The sequence below is a fragment of the Lonchura striata genome, chromosome Z, assembly GCF_050655825.1.
Source record: "Lonchura striata isolate lonStrDom1 chromosome Z, ASM5065582v1, whole genome shotgun sequence".
NCBI lineage: Eukaryota > Metazoa > Chordata > Aves > Passeriformes > Estrildidae > Lonchura > Lonchura striata.
In genome coordinates this window covers 50,967,430-50,989,316 of record NC_140740.1, presented here as the reverse complement: position 1 = coordinate 50,989,316, position 21,887 = coordinate 50,967,430, and the positions used below count along the sequence as shown (strand labels likewise).

The 21,887-nt window shown below is 38.1% G+C and overlaps 1 long non-coding RNA gene across 1 annotated transcript; it reads right to left on the bottom strand.

Moving 5' to 3' along the window:
- Positions 1 to 2,936: 2,936 nt before the first annotated feature.
- LOC110482689 (uncharacterized) lies at positions 2,937 to 17,924 on the bottom strand. The gene is made up of 3 exons (XR_002467446.4): positions 17,242 to 17,924; positions 12,384 to 12,418; positions 2,937 to 11,679 (listed from the first exon to the last, which is right to left on the bottom strand). It is a non-coding gene; the product is annotated as an uncharacterized LOC110482689 (long non-coding RNA).
- Positions 17,925 to 21,887: the final 3,963 nt, after the last annotated feature.

Here is a 21,887-nt window from a genome sequence, read left to right as displayed (position 1 = left end):
TCACTTTAACACAGCTAAACTCTATGCCAGATACCAACAAACACAGCTGTTAGGCACAGTGTTAGGGTAGGAGATGGTATCCTGGAAAGCAACAACACTGGAAAGTGCAGGGGAACTTGATGCCTGTGCAAGAAGCTAAATGCAATTCCCAGATGCATTAGCAGGAAACCTGAAGGTGGGAGTAGGGAAGTAATTTAATACAGAAATTGCAGAGCGTCTCACTACAATAATCTTTCCAGATCTGGTGTCAACACTTTCTTTTAATAAGGAAGCTGACAACTTTGAAAATTTACATAGAGTCTGCAGTAGTGATTCAGTAAATTACAATAAGAGACAGAGGAAGCTCAATTTATTTTTCTTTTTCAAAAAGTCTTGCACAATAGGCAGGGCAGAAAACTTTCCAGTAAGATCAGAGTATGTGAGGATATGGTACATCATGAAAGATACAGTCTGTCCAGGCTTCTGGCACATGGAAAAATTACTTGAACTCCAGACTTGTGAAAACATGACTTTTGAACCATTTATTGCTTTCTAAATTTCTGTTGGAAAATCAAAATCCACTATGAATTTTTTTGACTGGAACTAATCAGGATGCAAATTCTTCAATTCCATGGAAGTATCAAAGGAATATCTTTCTAACAGACAGTGACTCTGCAGTTCAGGAAATAAAAAAAGTATCCTTTGATGTAGAATGAAAGAGTATTTTTTTCTTTTGCCCTAGATTTTAAAATACACAAAATTCTACAACTCTCTAACTTTTGAAAAGTTTCCTGTCACTTGTCTTGAGAAATGGAAGAAAATTTTAGTGAACAGATGGGGTATAACAAATCAATTTATACTCTGATAGCATATTATCTTTATATTAAATTTAGAATCTTAATTTCTAAATAAAAAGCCCCATATTACCTGAATTAAAGAAAAGTAGTTGCAATAGCTTATTTTCTGATCCTCCAGAACATGCCACTAGTAGATGAAAAAAGCCCATTTGTTTACCAAGTGAGTCCTGTTACCTTTCCTGTAATGATGAAATTCTCCCACCTGACCTGTATTACTTCACTGAGTTTTGGTGGGCTAAATTTACTTCCATTGCTAAAAATGTCTTAATTGTCCCTGGATTGGAATTAAAATGCCTATAGCAAAAAAATTGCAAAGGCATGCAGGAAGAATATGAAGTCAAGCACTTTAGAACTTGTAAAGGAGCCCTACAATCTTGGATTTGCAGTCAGATGCCTGGAAACATAAGTAATCATAATCCACAGGGGGAAAAACAGGAGCAAGTAGTCTTTTGTGGATGTCACAAAGGAACATCTTGTAAGAAATACTTTCTTTCATGATTTTTCCACTCTCATAATCTGAAAGCTATTCCAGGAATTAATGCTTTGAATTTGCTCATGTATGTCAGCAGCTGGTCATTTAATAAGCACTTTCACAAGCAATAAAAGAGTAGTGAGTACATATTCTCAGAACAACAAATTAACTTAAACCAGAATTTTTATTTATTGGAGTCCTTTGTTTTTCACTACAGAAATATTTGACTCATGCCGTTGATTTTTTTCAATACAGGGAAGATGCACTTTGTAAAAACATGTCATGTCATTCAAGAGTACATATTGTGTATGACAAATGGACTGTGTCTCTGTATAGAGAATATCCATGTTTTTTTCAGACAAAAACTGAATTGGCATTGCCTGTGACTTTCTTTCAACAATAAGGCATTCTACTTTGTATGGCACAACAATTATGAGTGATGGTGAGTCAAAATCTCTTGTCGGGTACAGCAGCCTAAATTCTGGATTGCTCTCAGAGTAACTGAGAGCAGTGTTCAGTTTATTGTGCTTCTGTTTCTGAGACCTTCCTGTATCTCATGAGCCTTTAAAACCTGCTTGAATTGTTTTCTGAAGAAAAAGTTACTGTAGAAATGTAAGAGTCTTATTAGCTGTGACCTTGTGAGGGATTGCACAAACAAAAGAACATAAATTCTTCCTGAAAACTGTATCCTGTTGGAATCAATTGTCTAATACTACAGAATCTTTCCTGTGATGACTTAAAATTGTAACTTACTTCTTTTTTGTTAGAAAGTCACAAATTTTCTGTTGAACTATTTTTCATTCTATATTACAGTGAAGTTTCTTCATTAACAGCTTATCATATTTATCACAGTTTATCTTTTGTCCTGTGGAGGAAAAAATACATCTGCGATCCTTTCTTGCTTCTTCTAAAGCATATGGTTTTAGGTAAGCTGAAAGGGAAGAAAATATACATAAAAAAAAAAAATTTGAACATGACAATGCTCATCAGTAATCTTTTAAAGTGAGATAACAGGGTGGTTTTCCTCTGTAGGAAATACCATAAAAGAATCCATAAAAATTATCCGCTGAGAGTGCAATCACATGATTCCCATGGGGAAGGAAAAGGCCTGGTTGTTTAAGGTTACAGTTCAAGGGACAGAGCAGTTGATTTCTGTATCCCATCAAATCTGAGAGCTTGCATTGCACTTATAAGACACTGTAAACTTGTACCACAATGATAAGGTGAGGTGTGGCTGCATGGTCAGATCACAAGATTAAGGAAAAATACCAAGCATTTTGTATGTCAAATTGCTTCTGGGGAAAGAAAATTATAAATAATATAGCAATTATTCTTCCCCAAATTTCAGCTGAAATATCTTATTTTAAGAAGTAGCATTTGTGCAGCTGTCTGTGACAGCACTCTCAGAGACATTTATTTCCACTTTTCCAAATGAAGCATGTTAAGAAAATAGCTTTAAGTGTCAGCATTACAAAAACCTGAAAAATCTTTTTAAATAGTAGCAGTCTGTAAAAGAATTGGGAAAAAATATGGAAGGTATTTCACAAAATTTCCGCCAAATGCATTTTAGATTACACTGTCTCTTCATTTAACTATATATTATAAAATTAAAACTGAGGACAATGTGGTGTTATCATCAGTTGTTTAATAGTATAGAGCATCTACTTGAATAACAAAGTAAAATCATGACAGTATGTTCCCTATGTGAACAAAATTAATATATTGAAATAAACAAACATATTCAGCATATCCATGGCTAGTGGGCTGGAGTTCATTTGTTTGGACATCTCTGGCACACATTTTCCTGGACCGATGACTCATGATGATTATTTCTGGAACTCTGCAAAGAGAAGACAAAGGCTTGGGAGGACCTCATTATCTCAGAGCATTGAAACCTCTGAAAGATGAAGTTCAATTCATGCTTTTTCTCCTAACCTAGTACAAATTCCTACCTAACACAAAAGGAAAGAATATTTATTTGTTGTTGTTATTATTATTAATTATTTATTTGGTATTTAAAATTTATTTATTTGATTACTAATAGTTCCATTTTTATCAAGGCCTCTCAGAGTAAACAGTCAAGCCAGATGGTCTATGCAGGAATAATTTGAGTCCAGCCAACATATCTCAGACACTAAATGCCTATCTACAGACTCAAATCTGCAATGAGCTGTCCTTTGCCAAGCACTCTCACCTTGCTCCCATTTCTTCTGAGTGGCTGTAAGGGATTAATGAAGAGAGGAAAGAAAAAACCTCACAACTACTACAACACTAACACCTGGAATGAAGTATGTTGAGGGGTCAGTTTGTGATACAAAGAAAAAGGTGGAGATCTTGCCTATTTAACTAGCGGGTCTGTCTGACAACAGGTACCTTAGTTTTCTGGTTTTCAATTTTGTTTTTTGCATAATTTCTAAAACATTTTCTTTCAATATCTTCTGCCAGTTCTCTCTCTTCCACTCTGTATAATCCAGTGGTTAAAGTAGCACCCAGGGTGTAGAACAGATTCACAACTCCTTTGTCCAGCTTGGAGGAAAGTTTTGATATCTTATTTGTTAGGCAAGCATCCTAAATTTTCTTCCCTACTGAAGAAACAGCAAAATAGGAGGCTGAAGTAGAACAGAGGAAATTCAGAAGGGGTAGGAGAGAAGAAAATGGAAATACCAGTCTAAAAAGCTCAAATTCCCCCATTCTGTGGAAGCCTTGGCTGTTAACACTGCAAGGTGACAACTGACAGCACAGTGACATTGGTGCTCATGCACTTAAACATGTTACTGCTGAGCTGACCCAGTGAGCATAGGGGAAAGGCATTAATATAGGGAAAGAATGGTCTCTAGAAGATGGTCAGTGAGGACATCTTCATTCCTTCTGTCCAGCCTCTGGATCTGATCTTTAAGTTCTGTCTTTGCCTCTGACCTTTGAGTCTCAAATCACAGTTGCTTAGCTGCAGGAAAAATAGAATCATTAAGAGGAAATATTTTTAACAGTGATCTGAGGAACACAACACCACCAATGAGGAAGGACTTACCTAAAAATAAAATAATCAAACATCCTAGAATAACTTCCAGACTGTTCCATTTTACAAATGAGGACTACTGGCAGAATGTCTGCATCTCAAGGCATACTGTTTACTAAATTAAACATCAATAACCTCTACCCTGACATAATATTAATAGAAAAGCCTGTGCTGGAACACTTATTTGATCTATTGTTCTACTTTATTTTTTTTTTTTTCTGAGGGTAATATTGGCAGCTTTGCTTATTCTGAAAGGAAGATTTCCAAAAGATACTCTTGCCCTGCCAGCACAATGTTTATATTCATGCTACAACTTGCTGGCACATAATACTGAGTACTCTGAATGATTATGCAGTATTGCATTTCTTCTTAATGAATGGGCACATTCACAGAGGGTTAATACTAACCTTTAATTTGTCTCCCAAAGTTATTCTTAATTTTATTTCCACAAAATATAGACTATTTAGTTTTCATAGGAGTATTCTGCTTACCCTTCAATAGCCATCTCAAATTAGAAATTTAGTATGAGGCATTTGCATAGTTTCCCTTTATAATCAATGATCTATCCATCTATAAAGGCATATGAGCTGAATTTTCTTACAATGGGTCCCATGCACCTCCAGTGTAGGTAGAGGAAGCAACTAGGTCTGAACTGCCAAAGTTAGGTGAGACAGATCCCTGACAATGGCTGGGTAATTTGTTCCGAGAGAAAGCTGCAACATACAAATTATATTCATTATATTCATTCAGGGGAGGATGACTGATTTTCTTTCTTGACAGTTATCAGTCTTTGTTGGGTTAATTCCTATAAGTGTAAGAATTTAAGTGTGAAAAAGTATTTTTTGAGTTCATGGAGTAGTTCCTCCTGAATTCAGCTACTTTTTCAGCTGACTGAAGAAGCAAAGGCCAGCAGAATCATTTTTCCAGAATTACAACCACTGAAATATTAGTGTTATATAGACTGAAATTGCTTATGGAGTCTTTTTGACACTTCACAACAAAAATGGTGTTTCCATCACTGAGTTTAGAGAATACTAATATATTATTTTAGAAAACACATGCCTAGTCTGGATTTTTAGCTCCATAAATGAGAGCAATGGCAAATGCTGATTGCCAGATTCTTTCATGGCAGTTCCATAAAAGAAGTGATACTACATGAGAAATTAGAATATTTGGGGAATAATTGATGTCTAGATGCACAGAGGCAAAACAAAAATTTAGTGGTGTCCACCCTGCACTCTGTGCACTTCAGCTACCTGAGTTAAAATGGGCATTTGGATGTGAAAACACGACTAGGTAGAACCAATTGGCCCTTTTCATGTTCATAAATAGTAGCCATCATGTATTTTCCTGATAGCCAGAACCCATTCCCCTGTTTCTTTACAACCCAACAGAAGCTGATGACATAAACATATCCTTTTCCTAAACACTTGGATTGTATGTGATTTAACCTTTAACTCCCACTTGTTGTAAAAGGTTAGATGTCAAATATTTCTTGCAAGCCTTTGGCAAGGGTTTGAATATGTTTTTGTCACTCTTCCCCTAAGTAATGTAGCCTGCAGTTGCAGAAGCATCATAGGCCGGTTTCCCTTCCCCCTATCCTTCTGGCCACTTCCTCCAAGCTCAAACAGGAAAGCAGGGACAATGCAGAGGGACCAGCCACAGGCTCACATTAAATCTGCAATTACTTGAAATGTCACTTCCTGTTTTTGAAGCCCACAAAAGAATAAATACCCTTCTGGGCTGTGCTGTGAAGCCAAGGGGCCCTGGCGTGTGCGCTGCTGGCGCTGCTGGGGCTGGGGGCAGGAGGAACACAGGGACCTGCCGCTCAGCCAAACACTCCAGTGCTTCCAGAGGTGACAATCTGTCTTCCTCCAGGGACTTATAAATGCTATTTGACCTGTGTAAATGGGATTTTTTTTTCCCCACTAAGACTGCTACTTTTCCCATAGGAAAGAGCACTTTGATATGGAAGGAGTTTTATATGTATTAAAGGCCAATTTTCACTGCCACTCTTTATGGAGTTTAATTTTGCAGAAGTCCCTGCCACTTTGTCCCTCAGAAACATCTGTGTAACTCTTTTCAGTAGATCCTGCTGAAAAATAACCCTCCACACAGTTCTCCCCCTAATGTTTGAGGTGAATTTTTCCAGCTGTATGAAGTATTCTGGTCACATTCACCAAAATGACAGCACAAAGTGGGCTTGAACATAGGCCGCAGAACAGGGAGAAATGGGTTAAGACAGCAGAAGCTTAAGAGAAAGCTACTTATAGAAAGAACTGTGGTGTTAGTGTAAAGGATATTTCAACTCTGTAAGCAGTATTGAAGCTGTTGAATAAGAATTTACAGTAAGTTCTGGCATTACATGAATGCTTTCCCAATCCTATGTGTAGACCAACTTCTGTTCTTTTGGAAAGTGCAGAAGAAAGCTCTGTGAAATACCTCACCTCTCCCAGAAGCACAGCAAGGTACACTTCCATGTCTAGCTGATCATGCTTTGCCAGACTGAAATATACTTAATTCACAAAGCAATACATTTGAAAGTTTAATTGTACCTTATGACCTAAGTACACCAGATCAGGCATAAAAGGGAAGCCAGTGCTGCTGGTTTTGAAAGGCTGACAATGGAAAACACATTGCCAAAGTGAGCAAATGTTGTGTAAAGTCAGAAACGGTTCTGTGAAGTAAGTACTGCCTAAACTGTTTTCAGAGAAACACTACTTCAAGAAAATTGCATAAAGTTCTTCAGAATGATTTAAAAATGCTTTCTTCGTATTTTTCCTGGACAACTCTATTGAACCCAGAATTTTACCAGAATTTTTAATTTCTTGCTTTTTTCTACATTTATATTTACCACATTTTCTTTCTGCAGATGTTTACCACATCTTACCACCAGAAAGATGTTCACCACATCTTTCTCTCTGCTACTTTTTCTAAATAGTCAATAAAGGAAGAGATTAAAAATCTCAATTATGTTTTGTTCAGGGTTTGGTGGTGGTGCTAAAATGTGACTGTTTTTCTGATATCAAATTGCACAGGGAAGAAGGGCTGGAAAGTTGTCTGATGGAAATGGACTGTGAGAGACTGAAAAGTTAATGGTTAATGACACAAAAGCCTTGCTTATTTGTGGATTTGGCAGGGTGCTTTGCTGAGGCCAGATTTGCACCCCTGAGGAGGAGAAGGTGAGATTTTGGGCATGTAGAGGCAAGTCTCTGGTCCACACAAGAGAGAGAAGAGGTCCCAAGCCAGAAAAGAGACAGACCCCGCAGAGAAGGAATAGTGCCTTTTATCATGCCAGCTGCCTTCCCTCACACAAACTCCGCCTCAGTTGTAAAACTCCCACCCTGCCCCCAGGGAAGGCCAGCCACATTCACAGGAGATATTCACAATCTCAGGCTGGCCTGAGAAAATTCATTCTTCTGATAGCGCATAGTTGGCTGAACTACATCAACTTGAGAGGTGGCTTTCATGTCCTAGAAGGAGTTGCAAGCCACCAAAAACACCCAAAGTGCCCCCAGATTCATCCTTCAGGACTTCCACCTGCAAGGTCCCCTCACTAGGGGAAGTAGACAGTCATTCCCACCTAAACCTGAGCATATATTAACCCATTGGACTTTGTGCTTCATGAGGTTCCCCCACCCCTGATGGATTAAGACGGTGACCATCACTTTGACCAATAAAATTGCTACAACCTAGTCATGTCACTGGGCTCTCAGGTGGTGGCTGTACACCTTTCTACTCTTATCCATTCTTTCATTTTCTCTTCTTCAACATATTTCCTTAAGTGCTATTTTTATGCATTTGTATCACTATATCACTATAGATAACAACCAAAAAGGTTACATACCTGCTTTTCGTTGCAACCAAATTGTTCCAAAATAAATCCTACATATGTGTGTGTGTATATATATATATATATATATATATATTTTTAAACAGCAATCATTCAGTGTCATTTCACACTAATAAACCTCAAGGGATTTATTAACAAGTACCTGGGTTATTTTTACCTTCTGGGGCAGTTTGGGGGCGCTGATCAACAGCCACTGAACATGAGCCAGGGTGGCCAAGAAGGCCAGTGGCATCCTGGCATGGATCAGCAACAGTGTGGCCAGCAGGACCAGGGCAGGAATTGTCCCCCATTGTACACTAGTTAGGTTGTACTTTCCATACTGTGCTCATTTCTGGGCCCCTCAACTCAAGAAAGACGTTGAGGTGCTGGAGCAAGTCCAGAGAAGGGCAATGCAGCTGATGAAGTGTCTGGGTCTCACGTTTGATAAGAAGAAGATGAGGGTGATGTTGAGGTTGGAGAAGAGCAGGTTTGGGAGAGACCTTATCACTCTCTACTACTGCCTGAAAGGAGGCTGTAGTGAGGAGGGAAACAGCATCAACTTGCTCCAGGATGGATTTACATTGGATATTACAAACAATTTATTCATTGAAAGGTTGCCAAGCATTGGAACAGGATGCTCAGGGAAGTGGTGTAGGTACCATCCATGGAAATATTTTAAAAAACTGCAGATGTGGTGCTAAGGGACATGGCTTAGGGGTGAACTTGGCAGTGCTGTGTTAACAGATGGATTTGATGATCTTTCCCCACACAAATGATTTCATAATTTCATAAAGCTTGCTACAAACCTAGTTTAGTTCCTGTTCCAAGGGAACCCAAATAAGAACATAAGAGATTCATTCCCTTAGGGCGAGACATTGAGAATTTCACCCAACTCCTTGCAGATCAACTGCCCACCCAGAAAAATCTGGCAAAAGCACTTTCCAGAACCTCAGAGCTGCCAGATTTCCAAAAAATTTCCCTGATTCTCCAGTAAGAGTTTGGACAGGCTGGTGACCTTCTGCTAAGGGGTGAGTTGAGGGGATGGTGAGGCAGGCAGGATCTGCAACAACTGCTTTGCAACCACTGTACCATCCCACAGCAAACAAACAAAATGAGCAGGGAAGGGACCTGTGCATTTTGGATACTGAAGCCTTCAAACACAAGCATCCTCCCATAACAATGTTTTCTCCAGCTGGATGATTTTGCAGGTGACCAAGGTAAAAAAAAGTGAGACTTCCATGTCCCCACAACTGGATCAGTCATGGAGGACACTGGAAGTCCAGGGCACTTTCTCCTTCTCTGACAGTATTCGCATTTAGGGGTTTCACCCCATGCTTAAATCAAATTTCAAAATACTAAGTCCTCCACACCACAAAGTTCTTACAGAAAATTCTAAATTATATAGCACTGTAGAAATGCAGCAGATGCTGCTTGGAAATGCACCCCACACCATGTTAGGCATTCATATTTTCATTTAATATTTTCTACCCTACTGTCATATTTTATTCCCCATTTTCAGATATACAGTAAATTCATTCTACCAGTGCTCCTCTGATACTATTAAGAATAAGGCTTTTTCCTGTAGAATAGATTTTCATGTCTTGAACATATCTATGCTGGGAATACTTAAATGCCTGGTTGGCTTGTGACCATAACCATAATAATGAGAGCAGAGGTGAATCTATAAGAAAATCCTCAATATTGTGTACAATTAAAACCAGTAATTTAGAAATATAAACAGAAGTCTTGAAGATATACTAATGGTGCACCTTTTTTTTCCATTTTTTTCCTTTTTTATCTTTTTTTTTTTAATGGTATAAATTTCATGAACAAGTATTCCTGCCCAATATATTTTAAAGGCTTTTTGAAAAGCCAGCATTGTTTCCTGCCAGCTCATCTGCTGGGTCTGGAGGCTCTCTGCTCTTAGACAAACTTATAAGAAAGATCATTCAATGTTAGGGATGACAAGTTTTTGATATTATTAGGGAGCTGGAGCCACGTGCTACTGAGGGCTCTCAAGGCCCACACCAAGCTGCAGAATCCAGTGGCAGAGTTAAACTAGGCATCCTAGGGTTTGGATACTTCCTACACATTAGCTGACAACTTACTAAACTGTAAGATTCTTAAATTAAATTTGAACCCTCATCATGTTAGAAACTTCTGTTCCCATTACAAGATCCTTCCTCTGCGGTCTTTCAGTTTTAAGTTCACTTACTTAGCCAGGACTCCAATGCAATGGGAGATCTGAGGGACACCAATTCTTCCTGGTTTATTTTGGGAAAAAAATTTTAAAGCAAAAAATGTTTCATTTTTCTGTAAGCTCAGGCATTCCCTCTCTGAAGAGACTATAACAATTTCAAGAAAATTATATGTTTATATTTCTAATTAAAATAACTTCCTAGGGTCAAGAAATGCTAATTGACTTCTTCATAGTTTATATGTTTTTAGACTTCAGGGAAGTCTTCAGGTTTTTGGGTTTTGTTTTCTTGGTTTGTTGTGGATTTGTTTGTGTTTATTTTGTTTGGTTTAAATTTTTTTTTTGTGTGTTTTGTTTTTATTTGGTTAGTTTCTTTTGTTTCATTTTGTTTTGCTTCATTTTTCTGTTTCTCTTATTGAGTAAAAATTTAAAATTAGTCAAGCCTACAAAAGCAGATGCATTGATACCCTTAGATACCTGATACAAATGTGTTGACTCCCAGTGGGTTACATAATTTTAGGTTGTAATCATTCATGTGGTTCCACAACAAAAACAGGTACTTAGAACAGTTAAAAATCAGACACACAACTACAATTGGGAAACTCATCTTTTTTACAATTGGGAAACTTATCTTTTGACTAAGCACAAATTATTTTCACTAGAAAAAGAAATGGAATTTTAAGAAATGATAATTAGCAAAAAAAGTGTAAATATTAGGTGGAAAAGCAAAATTTTCACTCTAATTCTCAACACTTTTCTTGAAGTTGACATGTCTACAGATTACACTCATTTGCATAAGTCTTTGAAGGACTTTTTAGATCTTATTTCATTGATCATATACACATATTTATAACTGAGACTAAATGCAGAGATTTGTATTTAGCCAGCCATTCAGTTATGGGGATGTCTTGGTTCGACAAGACAGCAGTCTGTGAAGGAGGGCTAAAGCCTCCTGTGCAATGGAGAAGGTAAACCCCCTCCCTCCGAATTACTAGGAGTTTTAAATTAAAAGGCTCTCAGGCAAAGATATGGGAATGGGAGTAACAATTCTTTACTAGGAGAAAAACTAGACAACAATTTAAAAAGGCAAATGTAATCGGTACAAACAAAACCAGTGAAAAAGTCCACAACCTGAGGATTCGGGGTGCCAGTGGCAGTCCTGCTGGGACGATTGCTCCCCTTGCAGTGGTTGATGAATTGCAGCTGCAGTGGTGATCTTTAGAAGGGTATAGTTTTCCTCTGAAGATCTGGTGGCAGTGGGGCCGGTCTTCCTCTGCGCCGGGGTTGCCTCCGAGCTCCGCCGCCGCCGCCTCACCGGCTGCTTCGCTGCGAGATCGCGCAAAGAGAGAGAGGGAGCTGCTTCTCTGGGAATCCCGCAAAGAGAGCTGCCTCGTCTCCCCAAAAAGCTACCCCTTTATACAATAATAGAGTGCTTGGCTTCCCCCTCTGGGTGGGACCCCTCACAATGGGATGGTGTTACATTTACCAGCCCTGCAGTGAGTCAGTCAATAGTGTATAAACAAACCATTGCCTCTACGGGGCAAACCATTGTCTTTGGGAGAGATAACAAACCTGCCCAACCTTTGACAGATGGCAAATAGAATACAAGCTTATCTTACAACCCAGGACAGGGGATTTGATCAAACTTGAGTTCATCCTTTCAGACATTCCCATAAGACTATAATATGACCACCCATGAAAACCACAGGATTTAGGAGACTTGGTGATTTAACAGGCTTACTGCTAGTTTATAGAAATACAATTGACATCTGCAAGGAATGCTAATTTTACTGAGTAATTTCCATGCTAGGGATCTGTAAGACCAAATTCACTGTAACAATCACTGTATTTTCACATTGGTTCTAATGTATTTTGAACTGTTGTTTTATAATACACTGCCCCAAATGCTATCTAAATGAATAGCAAATTTCAGTATAATCTCACAGTAATGTTCAGTTATCCTTTGGTTTAGGTAAATATCAGCATCCAGGAAGTCACTGACATAATTAAATTTATTTGTGAGTACTCACCAAGACAGAGGTCTCAGCTCCTATGGTAAGCTGATCTATTAAAATAAAAAAAAATCATTAAATTCAGCATTTCAGACTGTATTGATTCAGCCTGGAAAATCTGTACAAACAATCAGGTGGAAATACATTTCTTTGTTCCTCACATCTCTAACTACATTAGATTTTCCTATTATTATTATAAAACCATGCCATAGTTTTTTAACCAATATCTCCAGTTAAAATGTATCCCTACCTATTAAGGATATTTAATTTCCTTGTGGAGACACAAAGATTAGTAATATTTTTGTTTTCAAGTGGGTAGGAGTGGCTTCTCAGATTTCAATATATGGTGGGGAATATTCAAGGCCAGTCATAAACAAGAAGATTATATTAAGTCTATAAATTATTAAGGGTCATCATTGGCCAACCTTTATTCTCACTTCCTTTTGAAAGGAATAATGACTCTGTTAGGAAAAACTTTCAAAAGTATAGGAATGTGAAGAATAGGCAGCCCAAATCTGTTTAATAAAGACAGATTAAATTCCAGCTGCACTGTAATTTATGAGACACTCTGAATAGTGTTGAATAAGCATTTATATAAACAACAGCGTTTATATAAACAACAATCAAGCATAGAAAAGAACACAGTTTCTGGAAATTTCAGTTTGTTTGCCATTAGTTTATACTTGTTTTAAACATGAAGTACCTTAAAAAGTATAAAGGTGATATGAAACTTCTGCCAGTCAAAGTTGGCCCTTTAGGAATACTACTTGTCTATTTTGCAATATCCCTCACAAAAAGAAATTAAAAAGCAAACTCTAACCAAAATTCTTTTTAAGAAGTAACAGACCTTTCTATTTTATTTGGTCTGCTAGCTAGGTGATCCAGTAGTCCTTAATTCACTTGATAACTTACTGTAGAAGAAGCAGACAGCAAAACAGGAGTTATCAGCTAGGACAAATTTTGAAAAGTTCCTGGCATGACAGAGTACGATAAAGCCCTTGTGTGATGTAATTCAACATGGCTCAGTTAAAATTACCAGTAGAGGAACTTTATAGCTTGGCAAAGATTTAAAACAAATATCTCAGAACACATGCAGCCTTTATGAAGACTCTAATAACGTAAACTTTACATTTAAAACCAAATATCACAGAATCACAGAAAATGCTGAATTGAAAGGGACCCACAAGGATTATGGAGTCCAAGCCCTGCCCTGCCCCAAGTCACACCCTGGACCTGAGAGCACTATCCAAACAGTCCTTGAACTGTGTCAGGCTTGGTGCTGTGGTCACTTCCCTGGGGAGCCTGTTCCAGTGCTCAGCCACCCCCTGGGAGAGAAAACCTTTCCTGATATCCAAACCAAATGTCCCCTACCACAATTCATGCCAGTTTCTCAGGTCCTGTTATATGGTTCATACCTACATAAAATGGTTCCCAGCTTTTTTCCTAGCTGCTCCACTTTTGCAGTCACTTGAAGATGCTGAAGCTTTACACAGTCTAATTATGAAATTGCTGTTGTTATTTTATGCCTATATCTTTACATGAAGGCACATTGCAGGCTTTGTCATTGTATAATTTCATTCCTGTCTTGCCAGATTTCATTTCATCAATGTAACACATAAATTACAGCAGCTTGCAGCCTGCTCATGGCAGCGTGTGTGGAAGTCTTTGTGAAATTAATGGGGTTCCCTGGTCTTTGATGGGATGAGCAGAACAGTATGGAGAGATGTCCTACTGGAAAATGGAAAAAAATATTTTAAAATATTCTATTTATTGTAGATTTTATTTCCTCAGTTCTGACATTGGTAATATGCTTCAGGAAACTAAGTGATGTCATTTCCTTTCTACAAGCAAGTTACATAAATGCTGGAATATAGCCACTTCAAACAGTGTTCAAACAGATGGCTGTGTGTTTAAGTGCCAAAAAAGTGAGAGCAGCCACTTGCAGTAAAAAAAAAGGTACCCCACATATGGTATAATGTTTATTTTATAACCTCTCTCATGGACTTACATGGCTCATTTTTCTAATTTTTCCAGGCACAAATCCCTTTGGAAGTAGCTGCAGAATACCAATATAAAATAAATTAAAATTATATAAATAAAGAAAATAACCTGGGCAGAACAAAGCTTAATGTCTCAATAGATACCATTTAAAACAGAGAACAGAATACAGGCAGATTTCAATATCAAATATTTAATTTGTTTAGTTACTTCCACAACTGAATTTTGAGTACTAAACCAGTAAGACTTAAGAAAATCCTATTTGGTACAAAGTATTCAAAAAGCTTGGTAATTTAATTAGAGGTGTGACAGCAAAATCCCTTTAACATGAACCCATACTTACACTAAAAAAAGAAAACCTGTCCATAAGGCAGTGACCTAAAGCTGGATGTTGTACTCAGCACACAGAGTGAGGAGGTGCAAACAGCATTTTTTTTCTTGGAAACAGAGCCATAAGAACAAAAACCAGTACTACATGACTAACCTTCCCAGAAAAGCTCTCACAGCACTGTGAGCACAGTGTTCCACGTCAGAAAGGAGAAGGGAGACAGCACAAAGGAAGAGACCATCCTCCATGACACACTGCATGCCACCCCAGACCTGCAGGCAGTGCAGGTGCTGGAGGCAGTTCTGCATCTGCCTTTCTGTCACATGTCCTCCTTGCATTTTACCGCTGTGGGACTCAGAATAAGGAAATACCAGTGGGCTATCTGTAGCATCTTACTGTGTCAGGAAGAGAATCAAGGGGACCCTAAAAGTACAGGGCTAATATGAACAAATCAGAGAGGCCATCTTCTGGATTTAAAAAATACCACAATTCTTTCCTGCACCAAAATCTTCTGACTGAATACAACCATGCACTGTAAACAGTGGGTAAGATGTTTTTTAAAAAAGGGTTGAAATTGTTCTGACTGTTAAAATCTAACACAATGGGAGAAGTCCCTGACTTCAAAAGTAATGGCAGAAGGCCAAAGCACAGAACTTCTGAAGTTTCTATCCAGGCAGATTTGGGGCTACTTTCTTTCATGCCTGCATTATGGGAGAAAGTTTTGTCCTGGCTCCAGAACTGTTCCTCCACTGCCATGCTCCTGCCATATGAAGATTCAGTTCTTCAATGTAGCAGACTGATTTTTCTCAGGTGGGAAAATCAGTGGCAGAAAACTGGAAGTATATTTGCAGTTTTACTTGATTTACTTATTCACTGTAGTTTGGAAATGGAGGCAACCAGCAACTTTTTCAAAGGTTTCCACATACAGCACTGTCCAGTTCCCAGAAAACTTTTCTATCTCAACAGTCTCTTCCAAATGCCAGGATAAAGTAAAACAAACAAACAAACAAACAAACAAAACAAAACAAAAAAAAACCACCAAAAAACAAGACTTCTCTTGTGGATGCCACAGCTTATTTCAAGGACCTATGCATTACACAACAATACACCTTATCTTCAGAGTAGATAGGGGCACTCCATTTGAACTCCTGGTAGCAATGATAACAAATTGAGTCTCATGATATTGCCTACTATCATATTAAGCTTGCTGGACAAGAGTCACTGAAGTTTCCAAGGAGCTGTACATGAAGGCAAAGATGTTTCATTCTCCCTCATTTCTCTCTGTTCCCCACCATTACAATGTCCCATGTCTGAGATCTTTTTTCTGGAGTGATTTACTCTGTTCCAGAGGTTGTTAAAAAATCAGCATTTACAATATTAGAATCTTTCCCCACACATCCTGCATGACTTGCTAGCATAGTGTGGCATGAAGTTATTTGTCCATCACTCCCGTAAAGGTCACAAACTTGTTAACCTGCTAGGAACATAATTCTGTATAACAACAGCACAACTGTCACAACCTGCTGTGCATCTCGGTTCTTGATTCAAACACTGCCATAACAAAGATCACTCTATACCACAGCAGCCAAAGTCACCACTTTACCTTATTTTTACAGTTAACAATCCATTTTTAATACTTCAGTATGGCTTTTTGTCTCCTTGCATTACAGTCACATAGAAAGAGAATCTCTTTCTGTATCTCTACTCCTTCAGTAGGGATATATCAACAAAACAAAGTCTCAGACTTTAGCTGTCCATCTTCTAATGGGACAGAAAAAGATGGTCAGAGGTCCTAAATTGTCCTGTAACACCAAATTGTATGCAAGAAGTTACACAAGATCAGGATGTCCGTTTAATTATTTGCATGAGAGAGCAAAGCTAGCAGGATGGTGTAAATACCCTGCACAGGCCACAGTTTCATGCTCAGACTGTCAAAGCAGATGAGAGGAAGGGAGGGAATATAGGTATTGCACAGAGCCCTCCATCCTCTAATTCTGTTCCCAGAGAAGGACACCATGTAACAGTCTGCTCTAGGAACACCATGGAGCAGCAAAATCCAGTGTAAGCTCTTGCTATGGCTGCCAAAGACAAAATTTAATCTAAGTTATTTGTTCATTTTGTCATTCTGGTCTCACTGCAACAGGGACAAGAAATCACTTGGAAGAAGGTACAAACAGGTGCTGGAAAATGGCAGCTCATTTGTGTTTCCCATCTGCAGCACTGTCTTTTTTCATCTCCAAGGAGACTGATTGACCCTCTCTGCCAATGCACCAGAGGCACAGAAATCGCTGCAGTGAAACCTCGACTCAGAGCTCCTTGATACAACTCGAACTGTTAAAGAACCAAGAATAAATACACTCTGCTGAAGAAACAGAACCAAACACACAAACTATTGCTGCAATCAAACTACTATTTTTTTTACTACTATTACAAGATTTTTACTTAAGGTCTTGTGACTATTTGGAATATGCAATGTTCTCCATTCAGGATGTTTCTCCCCTGCATTCTGTATGCATTTGATTGCAAAAAACAGTTTAGAGATCCTATTACCTTAAGGTAGAATTGTGTCCTCAGATGTTTTTATGCTTCTTTTGGGCTCTGCTGCCTGAACTCCACCAAATAGTCTAATAAGTTCCATATGCCCATTTTTTTGAAGAGCACATTTTCAAAGCAGCAAATGTTTTGACGGATTGGCTCACAGAGAGCATGAATGCTGTTATACACATCGTTTAGCATTCCACAAGGCCCCCACTGTTAAATTCTGGGAATGTGGCCAGAGTGACCTACCTAATACTGCACTAACTAGCTTTAAAAAAAAAAAAAAAAAAAAAAAGGAAAAAAAAAGAAAATAAGACATTCTTAACATTGTGCTTTACTAAAGCATATTTGGAATTTGAATGTGTATTTGCTGCCCTGGTAATTTGTGTCTGAGGTTGTGGAAATGTAGCTGACACATATCTGGACCTACAGAAAGAATGTTTTGCATAAAAAAATAAAAATATTTTTAAAGTAGCTCACACATATCATCTAAAGCAGAAGCTGGGGCCCCCATCTTGCAAGAAGCAAGAAGTTAACCACCACCTGAGTGTCTGAGTCTCCCACACACAGTGAGTCCAGGCAAACACGGACCTGTCCAACACTATCTAGAGAAAAAACAATTTGTTAGAGTGCTCAACACTTCATTGAGAGCAAAACCAAAAATATTTATGAGCATGCATCAAACACATATTTCCTGTAATTAAACTATATATTATGAGTGCATACAGGATTAAAAAACAAACACTAACATTTATTTTGATTAAGGAAATACTCTAGTATTTTTTTCAAAGCAACAACACGAGTTTTGATTTTTCCATCTTCTTTTACTATTGGAAACTTCGTCTTTCTCTCTTCATGCACTACTCCCAGGTCAAAACATTCTGGAAAGCCCATGTAGTTCTGCTACATTTTTTAACATGTTCAAGACAAGGCACTTGAGCAGACTGAGAAACAAATGTCCAGTTTAATACTGCAGCCTCTTGGCTCCTGTGGTGAAGCCAAATGATGCTTACTTCTTTAGGCAGAAACAAATAAAGTAATTACAATGCATTTGTTTATTTGAAAAGAGAAACTGCCTGACCCAGCACATTTATTCTGTGTATATTACCAGCCAAAATTCAGTATCTAACATTAGGCCAAATTGAGAGGAGAGAAAAGAGTGAGGAGGACAGATACATGGATTAAAGATAGTCTGCGTCTCTGTACACAGGATAAAAGGCAAGGCAGAGTACATGGCTCAGGAAGGTTCATCAAGATCTAAATTTGGGAGAAGCAGTTATTAGACATAGTCAGTAGCTGGTGTCGAAATTAGATATGTAGTTATCATAGAACCTACATGACAGAATGTCTTATACCCAAGCCACTTGGATTGCAAATACAGTAAGAATGAAGTGCATTATATATGTTTGTGTGCAAGTGTGAGTGCATAAAAGCAAGAATTTAATGCAGGAATATATGTACCTACGGTAGTACATTTGATTTCAAAAATATTAGTGTCACGGCTCTAGGCTTACTTGTTGAAGACAGCTTTCATTAATGTAATGCTTGCTCCAACAAGAGGTGCTATAGGAAGGAAATAATAGATTGTATTGCCACAGTAGGCTGAATGGCTCACACAGAATCTGGTAATATTTTCTGGGCTGATCCTAGTATCTGCTCCATTTCAGATACAGGCTTCTGTCACCAGCAGCTATGCTGACCTGTTACCCCAGGGTGTGGAATGCTGATAGCTCTGCCTGTCATCAAGATGTAGAAGGACTGGGAAAAAAATTAGACCTTTGCAAGCTCCTAGCAGTCTATTATGACAAATAGAACTTGTCTGGGACATGGTGTCAAAAATAAGACACCGGCTCTGGACAAAGATCAGTGGGGGACGTAAGTATTTCTGCTAAAGTACAAAGGTATAAATGATGTTGAAACAATATATTTAAATACACACAACAGCTACAAACTGGAAGAGGGAAAATTAGCAAAACCAATTAGCCAGCAGTCCAACAACCTTCTGTTTGTAAAGTCTTCTTTTCATTCTACATACTACCTTGCAATGCTTCCTACAATGTGCTGTGTGGTAAGAAAGGACAAAGTCAAATTTTTATCTTTTAAAAAACGAAGTCTTTGCCATCACTGCCAATGTAAGATATTCATATCCTTCCCACCCTTTGCCACTCTCCCCAGCTGTGCTGCCACAGCTGTTTGTGCAGCAGTATCATAAGACACCGTGAAACAGCTTGTAAACAGATCTCATTTTTAGAAACACTCCCAAAAACCTGTGTTTTCTGAGGCTGATGATGTCCTCAGTCTGATTCATCAGCAGCTGCGCGAACTACTCTGTTGGAACATCTGAAAGGGTGATGCATTAACTGGTATAATTAAATGAGGATAATTGCCAAAGACTTCATCTTCTGAAGTCAAAAATCTGCTTTCTATGTGTATTATCAATTTTTTTTTCTCTGAAGAAACGTATTAGTATTTCTCATTGGAGAACTGTCTGGAAATTACTAAATCAAAATATGGATCATTCTATATATCTGCAACAACTATTTTACTGTCATGTATTTTACTGTACTGTCACTGCTTTCTGAAAGTCCTGAAAGACACAACTCCTGTTGCAGCAGAAACACAGGGTTTAGAAAGGGCAACTCCTATGAATAACTGATCACCAAGAAATGCAATGTACAGCAAATTTTGCAGTGTCAAGAAAAATAAATAAAGGGATTATTCTAGAATTAAATTTAGGATTAAGCAATGGTACTGACCTCATTAAGCCAAATGAGTAGAAAATGCTGATTTTCTGTTGGTTCTTCTGCTGCTGGTGCCATCACCTTTTCATAATTATTCTGCTTTGAACAGTTTAAGGAATAACTTTGAAATTATTGTTGAAATCTGTTCTGCATTTTGTCAGAATGCTTGTTTATAGAAGAAAAAGAAAATCTCAACAGTGTATTTGAACAATCCACTTTTCCTTGAAGCAAGGATTGCTACAAGAAATGTTTTACTTATCCAAATGATGATGTGATCCCAAATTGTTTGGATTTATGATGTTCTAGAGTTAGGCACAGTGGAAAGAAGTTTAATCACATGTTTTTTCATTCAGCCATCTACTCACTCATGTACAACAATGAGCACTTTATAGATCTCCCATTAAAGGCAGTTTTCTGTAGACAGAAGATCAAAACAAAGTTATTTTCATGTAATTACAGAAATACTTAGAATGCTTTTTTCATGCATACAGACTGCATGAACAAAGCTCTTTATTTTAGATTTCTGGCTGTGGCTTTAGTTGACCTCTCACTTTAAAATAGTTGTTTATTTAAAGTCCTGCATGCCACTTCTTGATAGTTTTTTCATTGTGTTTTGTATTCAGCAACCAGAGGTCTCCCTCATCATTGGGAAACTTTGAACAAGATCCTGGGACCCATGGACTTCCTCAAGATAAAACTCCCAGACTCCCACACTGTCCCAGCTCTACTGAGGCTTGGGATTTTCCTTGTTTCCTCACCTTTGGCCAAAGCCAAAGTCTTTCCCAGCACTATGAGAGTGCAAGAAGAAACAAGATAATTCTCCACTAAATATGAACAATGTCCATACGTCACACAACATTAATTTAAGGGGCAGTTTATCACAGTCTGCTGTGGGGTCCTACATCCTGTGACAAAATCTTCATCATGCAATATACTTTGGCTAATCCAATTCTGATTTTTTCAGCCTGGTCATCAAGTTAATCCTCTACAACAAGCTCTCCTAAGAGGTGGAAGAGAAACCGGGGTGCTATTTTGCCGTTTACTTACACACTGCTGTCTATCAAATCTCTGTCAGTAAAGGGTCAGCTGAGACCCTCAGCTCAGCTGTGCTCTACTGGTTTTGGGACTTAAAGCAGGTTGTGGGGCTGGCCCTTGCTCTTAGTTTTGCTCAACAGAGGTGAAAATGTGGTACAAGTTTAGTAACCATGCATGAAAGAGTGCAAGATTAAATACTGATTTTTTTAAAAAAAACTAAATAAATTCAGTATGCAAAAATATAATTAGGATACATTTGAGTATTAGTACAGGACATGAATGGAGCAATTATCTGTTTAAAGGAAAGAACTTCACAAGTTCTTTAACTGCAAAATTGGCAGGACTTAATTTTGCTACAACAGGGCCCAGTATTCCTTCAGCAAATGCTCTTGCCATTCTAGGAAGCCCTCATCACCTTTGCTGTTGTCTGTTCCAGTTATTTGAAATAAGGCATAACATGCCAATGGGCTAATAAGAAGTAACACTTAAATCTTCACCATCTCCTCCTTCTGGTACCAAATATTTCTTCTTAAAATAATTTCAGGCATTAATTTGAACTTGTCTGAGTGTTTAAGATGTCATTTGCATGTAGAAAAAAATGGCATATTTTTAAATATCCTGTACAGCAAACAAGAAACCTGCAAGAAAAGAGCAAGGAGGCTTTGTGTCCTCTGTGGCCTGGTTTACTAAGGGTGTTCCCTTGGTCAAAATTTAATGTAAATAATTGCGGTTTCCTCTTGCTGACAGTCTTGAGTTGTTTTGCCTGATCAGCATTAATATGGAAAAGGGTAAGAGAAGGATTAAATGACCAGGCCACAAAGGAAAAGTATGTGCAATACTGCAATGCACCAAGGACCTACCAATCAGGGAGGGTAGTATTTG